This window comes from Paramisgurnus dabryanus, chromosome 4, assembly GCF_030506205.2.
Source record: "Paramisgurnus dabryanus chromosome 4, PD_genome_1.1, whole genome shotgun sequence".
NCBI classification, from domain to species: Eukaryota; Metazoa; Chordata; class Actinopteri; order Cypriniformes; family Cobitidae; genus Paramisgurnus; species Paramisgurnus dabryanus.
In genome coordinates, this window is record NC_133340.1 from 49493526 (window position 1) to 49503977 (window position 10452).

The 10452-nt window shown below is 37.4% G+C and overlaps 1 long non-coding RNA gene across 2 annotated transcripts in view; it reads right to left on the reverse strand.

The window, feature by feature from the left end:
* LOC135736114 (uncharacterized) overlaps positions 1-10452 on the reverse strand; it is a 377783-nt gene that overhangs the window by 2490 nt on the left and 364841 nt on the right. The window contains exon 1 of one of the 2 annotated variants that reach the window (XR_010527801.2): positions 362-2887. The exons of the other annotated variant lie outside the window; for it this stretch is intronic. This is a non-coding gene — a long non-coding RNA (uncharacterized lncRNA). Of the gene's footprint in view, positions 1-361; positions 2888-10452 lie in introns of those variants that run through there. 2 annotated transcript variants of the gene reach the window in all.

The following is a 10452-nucleotide window of genomic DNA, read 5'->3' on the forward strand; positions in this document are numbered from 1 at the left end:
AATGTCTAAAGATTTCAGATTTGTACATCAAATGTATTAAAAGCATGTTTTTGGTGTTACTGTTTTTTACTATGTATAAAAAGGCTGAACTACTGTGGTAATAGCATAAGGTTTGCTGTTACTGCACTACAAAATACCACAGTAGAAGCAGACTAACTGCGGTAAAAACATGGTACGATTTGTGTACTATAAACACACAATACCACAGCTTGATCATGTGTTGAACTTATTTTGAACAAAAAGAAAGAATGTAATATAGATGACCAATACAATTCAGATAACATTTAAAAGCCGATCTGGATTAATAAAGAACATATAATGAATTTAATATCGAACAAACAGACACTTTTAGTATACTCACCGAGTGGCGACGTTTGTAAACAGATGATACATATCGCGATGATGTGCGAACGAGATTTGGGTCACGGCAGGGGCGTAGCCACGGGTGTGCCGGAGCCACCCACAGTAGCACACCTAAAATTGATGCAGAATATTTATTTATAGTTTCAATATTTTTTTTACTAAACTTGGGCTGTTGTTGTTTACTTAGAATATATATATATATTTTTAAAATAAACCCTTTCACGCGTAAGTTAAAAATATTTTATCTGACCCCTTGTGTCCATGGCTACGGGTCATGATTGTCACGTGACACACCGCAACAACAATAATGTATTCTATTCGTTTTATTTCGTTTTTCCTTTTTTAAATTAAAATATTAACTAACTTGCTTACCATGTCAACTATCTGATATTCCAATAATTCGTTTAAAGATCTTTATAAATTATCTTGATCTATAACGAGATGAGTCCTGTCCCACGGATTTACAGCACCTGAAGTCCCCAGCGTTTCTGCTCATCTTGCCTGCATGTGACACACGCAGATTTTCAGATGCACACCCAGAGGTTTTTTCTGGCTACGGGTCACGCTTCTTGAATGCGATTAACAAAATCGTATGGTATAGTACGATTTAATCTATTCGTATTAATTAGCACGAAATCCCTGCAACACAGGGCTGTGTTACATGCGATGAACTAATCGTACGATTTCGTACGAGCCAGCTCGTATGATTTCATACGATTTAGCCACTTGGTTAAATCGTTTGAATTATTACGAATTCGCCGTGAGATAGGGTTGGTATTTCTCCTGTCTCAGCGGCAACTGAGAAATTGATGCATGACCATTCAAAAACATGGTCATGCATCCACATCAGTAGCATGGTCCACATCAGTAGCTTTATACTGTACATTAAAAGGTGACTCTTTACCAAAAAAGATCAACCTGTTTGTAAATTTTTTTTTCTTTTTTTTTCTTTTTTGTAAAACAGCTTTATGTTTTTGAAAAGTTTTGAGAAATACAGGCACTTAAAATAAAGTTCATGGTGTATGTACTTATTTCCTTCTCAGCTCTTTCCAGCTGTTGATTCAACTGGTTTATACTGTTTATATATACTGAATAAAGCAGTAAAAGTTAAGATCAAAGTCAATTTGTGTCCACAGTACATTGTTTGCAACGGCTTGAACCTTCACTTTCATATTGATGTCATTTCCCAGTTATGCCACATTGTTCATAAGTGTTTCAAAGCACCAAGTCACCACTTTAGTTGAGGGGCCACACACATGATGAAGTCATTGATAGTTAATGCTTAGTTAATGATGACCACTTTATTTGAATGCCCACAGAATTTGTATGTTCCCAGTTATGCCACATTGTTCATAAGTGTTTCAAAGCACCAAGTCACCACTTTAGTTGAGGGGCCACACACATGATGAAGTCATTGATAGTTAATGCTTAGTTAATAGTGGAATATATGATGATTTATGTACCACCACTACTGTAGCTTTATCCACAATGGGTGGTGAAGACCGATTTTTTTGTGAACAAAGAAAACCTCATGATCATGTGTAATAAATCATAATTCATGATGATGTACTCCTCTTAGTTAATGTTTTAATTAAGGTGTTGTTCATCCATGAAGTCATGAATGAAAGACGTTGAACTCGTGTTAGTTCTTGATGATTCATGAGATATTAATGCATAAATAAATGCATATTTCATGCATGAATTTATACATGAATTCGTGATAATTCATGTACCATTACCGTAAAGTGTTACCCATTTTGGATAACTAAACCCCAAAGTTTGTTATTTACAAATGTGATCCTGCCCAGGAAGCCCCGGCTACAGTTTGTGTTTCTTTGATGTCCCCAGAGTACATATGTGAAGTTTTAGCTCAAAATACCATATAGATAACTTATTGTAGCATGTCAAAATAGGCACTTTATGGGTGTGAGCAAAAATACACTGTTTTTGTGTGTATCCCTTTAAATCCAAATGAGCTGGTGGTGTTTGCAGCTTGCTTTCCAGGAGGTGGGTGGTGTGGGACTTTTAGGTCTATGCTGCCTTCACGTGCTAGAGTTTTAAACAGTCACAATGATTTTCAGCATTTTACAACAAAATACACTTCCACAAACACTCAGGAATTTCCTTTTTGACCGAACAACACAAGCACACTTATATGATGTGTAATAAATCAACATGTTTAGGGCTCGTATTATCCTCATATTCTCAATCCTCAGAGAAACAGATAAAACAACATGTTTATGCTTATATTGTGTATGATTAAAGTAAATACATTCACGTTGTTCCGTCAGTCTCTCACTCTGTCTTGTGACTCGTATTCATTTTAGACTTCAGAGAAACAGATAAAACAACTTGTATATGCTAATTGTGTATGATAGGGAATACATTTTGTTCTCTTACTCTGTCTCGTGCAGTGCATTAATCCTCATATTCATTTTAAAGTTCAGAGAAACCTATTAAACAACATATTTATGCTTATATTGATAAAAGTGAATACAGTCACGTTGCTCTCTCTCTCTCCCTCGCTCTTTTTCACTTGCACTAAGAGGTAATCCTTATCTTTAAAGGACAAGTTCGGTATTTTACACTTAAAGCCCTGTTTTTAGATTGTTTATCATGAAATAGAACGGTTTTGACTTAAATTTCGACATATGCAGCTGCCCCGAGAATTTTCGGGTGTTTGTTGTTTCACCTCCCACCTCTGCAATGGCTGAATAAGTGCACTGGAACAATCCTTCCTAAAATGCATTTACATTTTCGTTTACAAAGACGTGAAACTCACGGAGTGGTCAGGGGTGTTCACTGATATGCTTACACAAAAATCGCTGCAAAAGATGCTTTCCAACAGGTGTTTTACCATTCGTTGTAAACTTGTGGACCTATTTTTCCAAACGCCTCACAACCGTACATTCTTCTGTTGAGAGCTTGAATAATAAACACTCCAGCCCAGTTGGTGGCGATAATCGACCTTTGCCAATTGCAGGAATACAAACAATGTTCCCGGCGCGGAGGAATACCATACCCTTTTACAGCACATCTAATACAAGTCAATGGAGTTGGACAAAAACTACTTCCCAGCCAACATTGCAAGGTGGGGCCCATGTGGGCTTCCTATGTGGGCCCTATATGGGTTTGTTCATGGGTTCCACTATGGCCCCACCTGGGTTGCCCACATGAATTTAATATAGAAACTGAGTGGGGCTTATGTGGGACCCAGCTGGGCAACACATATAGGGCCCATATTGGCCACAACTAATGAAGCCCACATTATTTACCAGGGCCCAGTGTGGGTTTTTAATGGGTACTGGACTGGTCCCTTATTATGTAATAATTGTACTTTTAATGCTTAATTGTAATTTACTTTGATAATATTTGTTTAAAATTGAAATCCGATAAAAGCAACATAATTTCAGTTCGGTAAATATCAGTTTTCAGCATTAATATTTAACAGTTCATTCATCTATAACATCACAAAACATGAAGGAGGTGCAATATGAAAAATGAAATAAAAAAACTGTAAAGGTTCAAAATATTAAAATACTTTATTGTCAATTCATAACACTTTCAATGCTAAAATAATCATCAACATTTCTCTAAACTGCTAACTGCTATGACTAACAATTTAACATAACACTTAAAATAAGCATTGAAAGTCAAACTCTTAAAATACTTCAGACTCAGTGGCGGCGTTTCACGAAAACCTAGGGTATGGCAAAAATTCTTCGAACAAGAAGGCCATTCAAATAACGAATCTATGAAACCACATTATGGGCCCTATTTTAACGATCTAAGCGCATTGTCTAAAGCGCACAGCGTAACGTCTAAATGGGCGTGTCCGAATCCACTTTTGCTAATTTAACGACGGAAAAAATGGTTTTTGCGCCGAGCGCATGGTCGAAAAGGGTAGGTCCTATTGTAATGGGAGTATTTTGGGCGTAAGGTGCAGTAAACCAATGAGAGTCACAGCTCTCATCCCCTTTAAAAGCCAGTTGCTCTGGCGCTATGTCTAATCCCTATTTAGATGACGGACTTTGTAAACTGAAAAACTAGGCGGAGGAAGAAGATCCCCAGTTTAAGATTAATGTTAAATAATTATGTTGTTTTTCCACTTGTATTGAAATTGTTATTTTTTTATTAAAACCTTTAAAACCCGTTTTCTTTTAGTCATGGAAGTAAAAAGCAGGCTTGTAATTGCTTTAAATGTATGGCTATCCAATATCATCAAAAAATAATTTACAAGTATGTAAGATAAGGTTTGTACTCTAAAAATACTTTATTTGTAATAAACAGGAGATAAAGAATTTACAAACGGCTCTCCTCACGTTTCAGCACTTTGGACAGCGTTTTTTTTTAGCAAAGAGTTTTTTTAAGCATTACTTAAAAATGTTTCTCATCTCACCATATCCACAGGTACAGAGTCATCATAGACAATAAATCCGTGAGGTAGCATTAAAAAAAAAACATTTAAAAACAGACGCATTTGTTCAAAGCAAAGCATTTATTTACTTACCAGGCTGCAGGTGAAGCAGCTCTTTGTGCCTTCTAACGTCTCATAATTACTCCTCATTTATGTCCAAGAGACTCAATAATAATCTTTTACATTCAATCCTTTAATCTTTCATATTTAAAAGCATTTTTGTGCTGCTGCGCATTCATGTACCTTGTGATAAGCAAACCCGCGTTGTCCTCCCGTGTATAGGCGCATTTTACTAATGCGCTCTTTAAATAACATAAAACACATTGCGCCATTGACTTTAGACTTTAGACCAGGTTTTTGTTGGTCAATGGCGTAGTCTATTTTAGTTGCCTCAAAATAGCAACGCGCCAACAATGCGCCTGAACACACCTCGTTTTCAGACCAGAACGCCCATGGGCGCAAAAGGGGGCGCAAATGCATTTGCTATTTAAACAACGCGGCGCTAAACGTGAAAATTAGGGTGGAAACTAGCGAAAGACACTTGCGTCGCGCATTGCGCTGCATTGCGCCGGGTGTAAGATAGAGCCCTATATCCATATGTGTACATACTCCACCAACCTGTATAAAATCATACTATGATTGCACGGATGTACACTTACTGACAACAATACGGAAGCAACACAAATGAAAAACAAAAATAGAAATCATGGTTGTTAAAAATGCTTTTCAAATGTTGTCATCCTTAACTAAATGCAACTCTAGCAACAGATAAACTAAAACAAGATAATATCAAAACATACTGTAAGATCCCTTCGCAAATCTTGTCATGACAGCCGCCAATAAACACTTATAAAAACACAATAAAGACTTAATGTGCAGACATGGGGACTTGTGACTTGGTGACTTGGACTCGAGTCGACTCGAGTCGCTATTTTTGTGACTTGTGACTTGACTTGACAAAAAATAAAATACTTGAGACTTGACTCTGACTTGGAAGTTAAAGACTCGGGACTTGACTTGACTTGAGACACGATGACTTGAATGACTTGAGTGTTAATCACATCATGTTTTCAGTTTAAATATAAAATATATAAATTATTTTAAAAAATAAAATCGACTCAGCTGGAGCGCAGGGTGAGAATGGTGTTGTCATGACTGAATCACGACACTATCATTCGCCATGCCCTCTCGTACCTTACGCACACCACGCCCACTTAGATCAGATATCAACATGTCAGCCGGATGGGTACGGAGGGTCATTGCTTTTGGCTTCAACAAGATGGCAAAAGACGAACAGTGCGTTGCAAGACATGCAACATTAAAATCACAGGCAGCCAGACGGCAACCTCCAATTTTGGTCGTCATTTAAAGAGCCATTATGCCCAGTAAGTGCTTGTCAATTTGTTAATATCTTAGTTGGTAGTTAGCTAATGTAATAATAGCTAATGTAGCCCTCATCATACTGTGTTGGGGACAAATGTGGGCAAAATAATTTTGATTTATTTTTTTAAATACTTATTTTTATTTTTGAATACTTTTTTTTCAAGTTTGCCACCTGAACACACACACAGAGAAAAATTACTTGATTCTACAATGTTAGGGGCGGTTCACATGTCGCGTCTTTTGCATGCTCAAGTTCGTTATTTCAAATTTAGGCGCACGAACGGAAGAGGTGCGACGCGCTCGTTTTTTCTGGGCACATGTTTGAGAGAGAGAGAGAGAGAGAGAGAGTGTGTGTGCGAGAGAGAGAGAGGGGAGAAATGTAACAAAGTTTAATGTTGTACGTTAACTGTGTTTGAGAGAGAGGGAGGTGTTCAGAGAGGGGTCTGTTGGATGTTAAGCTGTTATTTGTTTTATGGACTCAATGTGGAAAATTTCAAACACGGTTGGCAGAAGTGAAAAATAAATAATTTATGAAGTTACAATTTTGTTTGATTCCAAGATGTATTTTACTGAACATGAGTATTTACAATGCAAATCCAAATTATTGTAATTTACTGATAGTTACTTACTGTATATCTTGTCACTTTATTAAGATCAGATTCTGCAGGTAAAATTAAAATAATAAGGTGACTTGACTTGGACTTGACTTGACCTACTACTGGACTTGACTTGACTTGACTTGACTTGACATAGCCTGTGACTCGACTTGACTTGATTTGACTTGCCCAAGAAAAAAAATACTTGGGACTTACTTGAGACTTGAAGGTTCAGACTTGAGACTTACTTGAGACTTGCACATGTGTGACTTGGTCCCATCTCTGTTAATGTGATAGAGCACACGTAGTTAACCCAGCCAGCTAACCAACTAAGACTAAAACACTAAATAAAACTCTTAGTAAAACCGGGCTAAATGCAAAAACAAGTCTTACCTTTTGTCATCGTGCAGTTTTTTATTCCACAAGTCGCCATATTCAATAACGCGTGCAAATAATTAATACAATTCACTTCGACTGCGCTTAAATTTCCCAGTGTAAGAGAACATGTTTATTTATCCACAGAGAACAAATCATTTTACTTCTGGAATAATGTATGCAATATGTATTGCGCGAGTGTGGGGGAGAACCGTGAGTCTGTTTGAATGTTAAAGGTATAGCGGAAGATTTTCGTTTTCCGGGTGGATCACCACTGTTATTGGTCATCCCAGATGTCAATCATTCTGATTATATGTTGACGTATAACCGTCGCACGTGCTCGCCTCTACATTCGCTTTCTGCACATGCGCACTTTCACGTGTATGTGTGTTGTGCTACGGTTTCAACCATTCATTGAAGGTCGCGTTCTCACTGTGTTTTTTTTCAAAATGTCTGAGGGTCGCAAGAGAAAAAGTGTCTACGAATTGTATGACAAGAAGAGAAAGGACTATAAAGAAAGAAACAAGACCAGATGTTTATGGGAGACTATTTCACACGCTGGCGTGAGCTAAAAGGACAGGTTGGGCTTCCCACGCGAAGTTTCTACATTTTGTAAGGTACATTTTGTCATGCTATTTGGAGAAATCCATTTAAAATCACTGCTGGTAAAAGTTGATGTAAGCTATGATTGCGATGCTAGCCCTGGCACAAGTCACGAAAGGCACAGACACGGTAAACATGCCGACAGAAACTTGTAAACAGAGCGAAGAGAAGAACTGAGCTCCTGCACACTCTCTCTCTGTCTCGTGCACGCGTTTAACAGGCGTTCCCTCTCGGGAGCATTTTTTAAAAAATATCGAGGGGCGGTTCTTTTAAATAATTCGGGAAAATCTTCCGCTATACCTTTAAAACAAAAAAAAAGGAGTTTACTTGCGAAAATAAAGATTATAACAACAGCGGTCGTCATGAAACCTCCTGGGCCGGGTTTCCCGATAACGATTGAACTTAGCACTTAAGAGCGCTTTCTACGAGCTACTTAACGAACATTCGTTGTTCATTTACGTGCGTTTCCAAAAGATGCACGTGAAACGATCGCTCGCAGCTGGGTTTTAAGTGCTACTTACGAGTCGCTATCCATTTGTCAAGTGCTGAAATGTCACCAATAGAATGACTTGAATTTGTAGCTGAAGCTTGTTTAGGCTAATGATCTTCAGCCGATGTGCAGTTATATTTTTAATAATATATTTTCATTATTGTTCAATGACTTTTTAAATGTTTTAATAATTTATTTAATATTCTTTTCCGTATTTAGTTAGGACTCGTCCCACTGCGAAATGCCTTCTGCGTTTCTATTATAGTTTAGATTATTATTATTATTTGTTGTTTATTATCTATGTTTATTTATTATTATGGATTATTGCATTTTACCGTAAATATTTATTTGGTTTCTTTAATTAGATACCATTTCCCTTCAAAACAATGTTTAGATTAATTATAGCAGCAATCGGTATGAACCATTTATCAATTTGCTAAACCAACTTTTACCAAAATACAAAAAACTTTTACCAACTTGTACAAAATACGTTTTCCTTCTTTATAAATGTATGTTTAGCCATTTAAATTTGATTTCTCATTTGAATTTTAAATATATTATATTATATATTTAATATAAAATACACAAAGAAGAACCCAATAAATAAATATAGCCTACATTGAAAACATTACATTATCGTCATTGCAGGAGTGCAATTTGCTGGTTGTCCTGTAGGTGACCTTGTAACTCTGTTGTCTTACGATGCACTTATGACTGAACGATTACTCCAGACCACTCGTAGATCTACGATGATTTTTAAGTGCAACTTAAGTTACGAAGCTTTTGGGAAACAGCCCGTAATTCTAAGATGATTCGTACGATCGTTTTTACAATCTTCTTAGCCTTACGATGCTTTTGGGAAACCCGGCCCTGCACAATTCAAGCTGCGCTGCAAGAACGACAGGTTGATGACATCAAAGTACCGCGAGGGTGAGGCCTGGCAACTGCCATACCCTGCCATACGCAAACGCCGCCCCTGTTCAGACTCAAAAACAACACAAACATTGCTCACTGTTCTGGAGATGGTTTTAATTCTGAGCATCAATTAATCTTTGCTCAACAGTTTTATGAAGAACTTCCAAAGCATCCACAGCCAAACTCATTAATGTCCTTGCACGTTTGCTTTGATTTAACGCTGTGCAGTAAGTGAACTTGCATGGTAGTATTACATTTTCTAAAAACACAACTCAGAAAATAAATTACAAGTGTAATGGTTGTGAGAGACCCCTGCTGCTCCGGTAGAAACTGTATCCTTGCGCCTGGAGGGAATTCTTGTAGTTTTAATGTTTATATTTAAAATATAAGTTTATATTTTTTGAAAAAATCACAATTAAAAACAATGGAAGCAGGACTACTTTGTCAAGCGTAATGTGTCGTAGCAGTGAGCAGGTCTCCTTATATGAAACACCACACCTGTTTCACACATACTCCGTATGCAGTGTGTTTGCGGTGCGTAATTTTTTACGTAGCCATGTTAACAGGTTAGAGCTTTCACACAGCATACGTATGCGGTCCGTCCGGTCCAGAGCCGGCCCAGCAACTAAACGACACTTGCAATTGCAAAGGGCCCCGTGGCCAGCAGAGGGCCCCCTAGAGTCAATGCCAGCTAGTGGTTGAAAAAAAATTATACATCAAAAGTAAGATAAAATAAATAAAAATAAATGGATCTACAGCGCTCTTTATCAGGCATCATGATAAGCACAGTTGTTATTTATTTAGTTCTTTATTATGGTGAGTTCCCCGCTAATCTTGACCCTGACTTACCCTACGATGTCACTCATCACCTGATCATTGTCTGTCAGACTAGGCTTGTTTGAGATGCAGCTTGCCTTGCCTGGAATTTAGACGAGAGCAGACGGCTGCCGTGAGGGTAGAAGTGACAAAAAATGTAGGCAAGCCGGACACTTTCTAAATCTCGCTGTGTTGTGGTCTGCAAACGTCAGCAATGGAAGAGATCGCGTTCGCGTATTTTATCACGGATTAAATAGATGCAACTGAAATACCACCAAATGGATTTACATTAAGATGTTTATAAGGAGAATCAACAAAGGTGAACTCTTCATTACTGGAAAAGGCTACTTAGTAAATGTTGGGATATAATCTAAGTCTAGTGGTAATATAAATTCCTTTTTGTGTGAAATATAAACAGCTCACAGTACAAATAATTCAACACCAATGCAAAAGTTTAAAGGAATTAATAAAAAATATGAATGTCATAAGTCAAG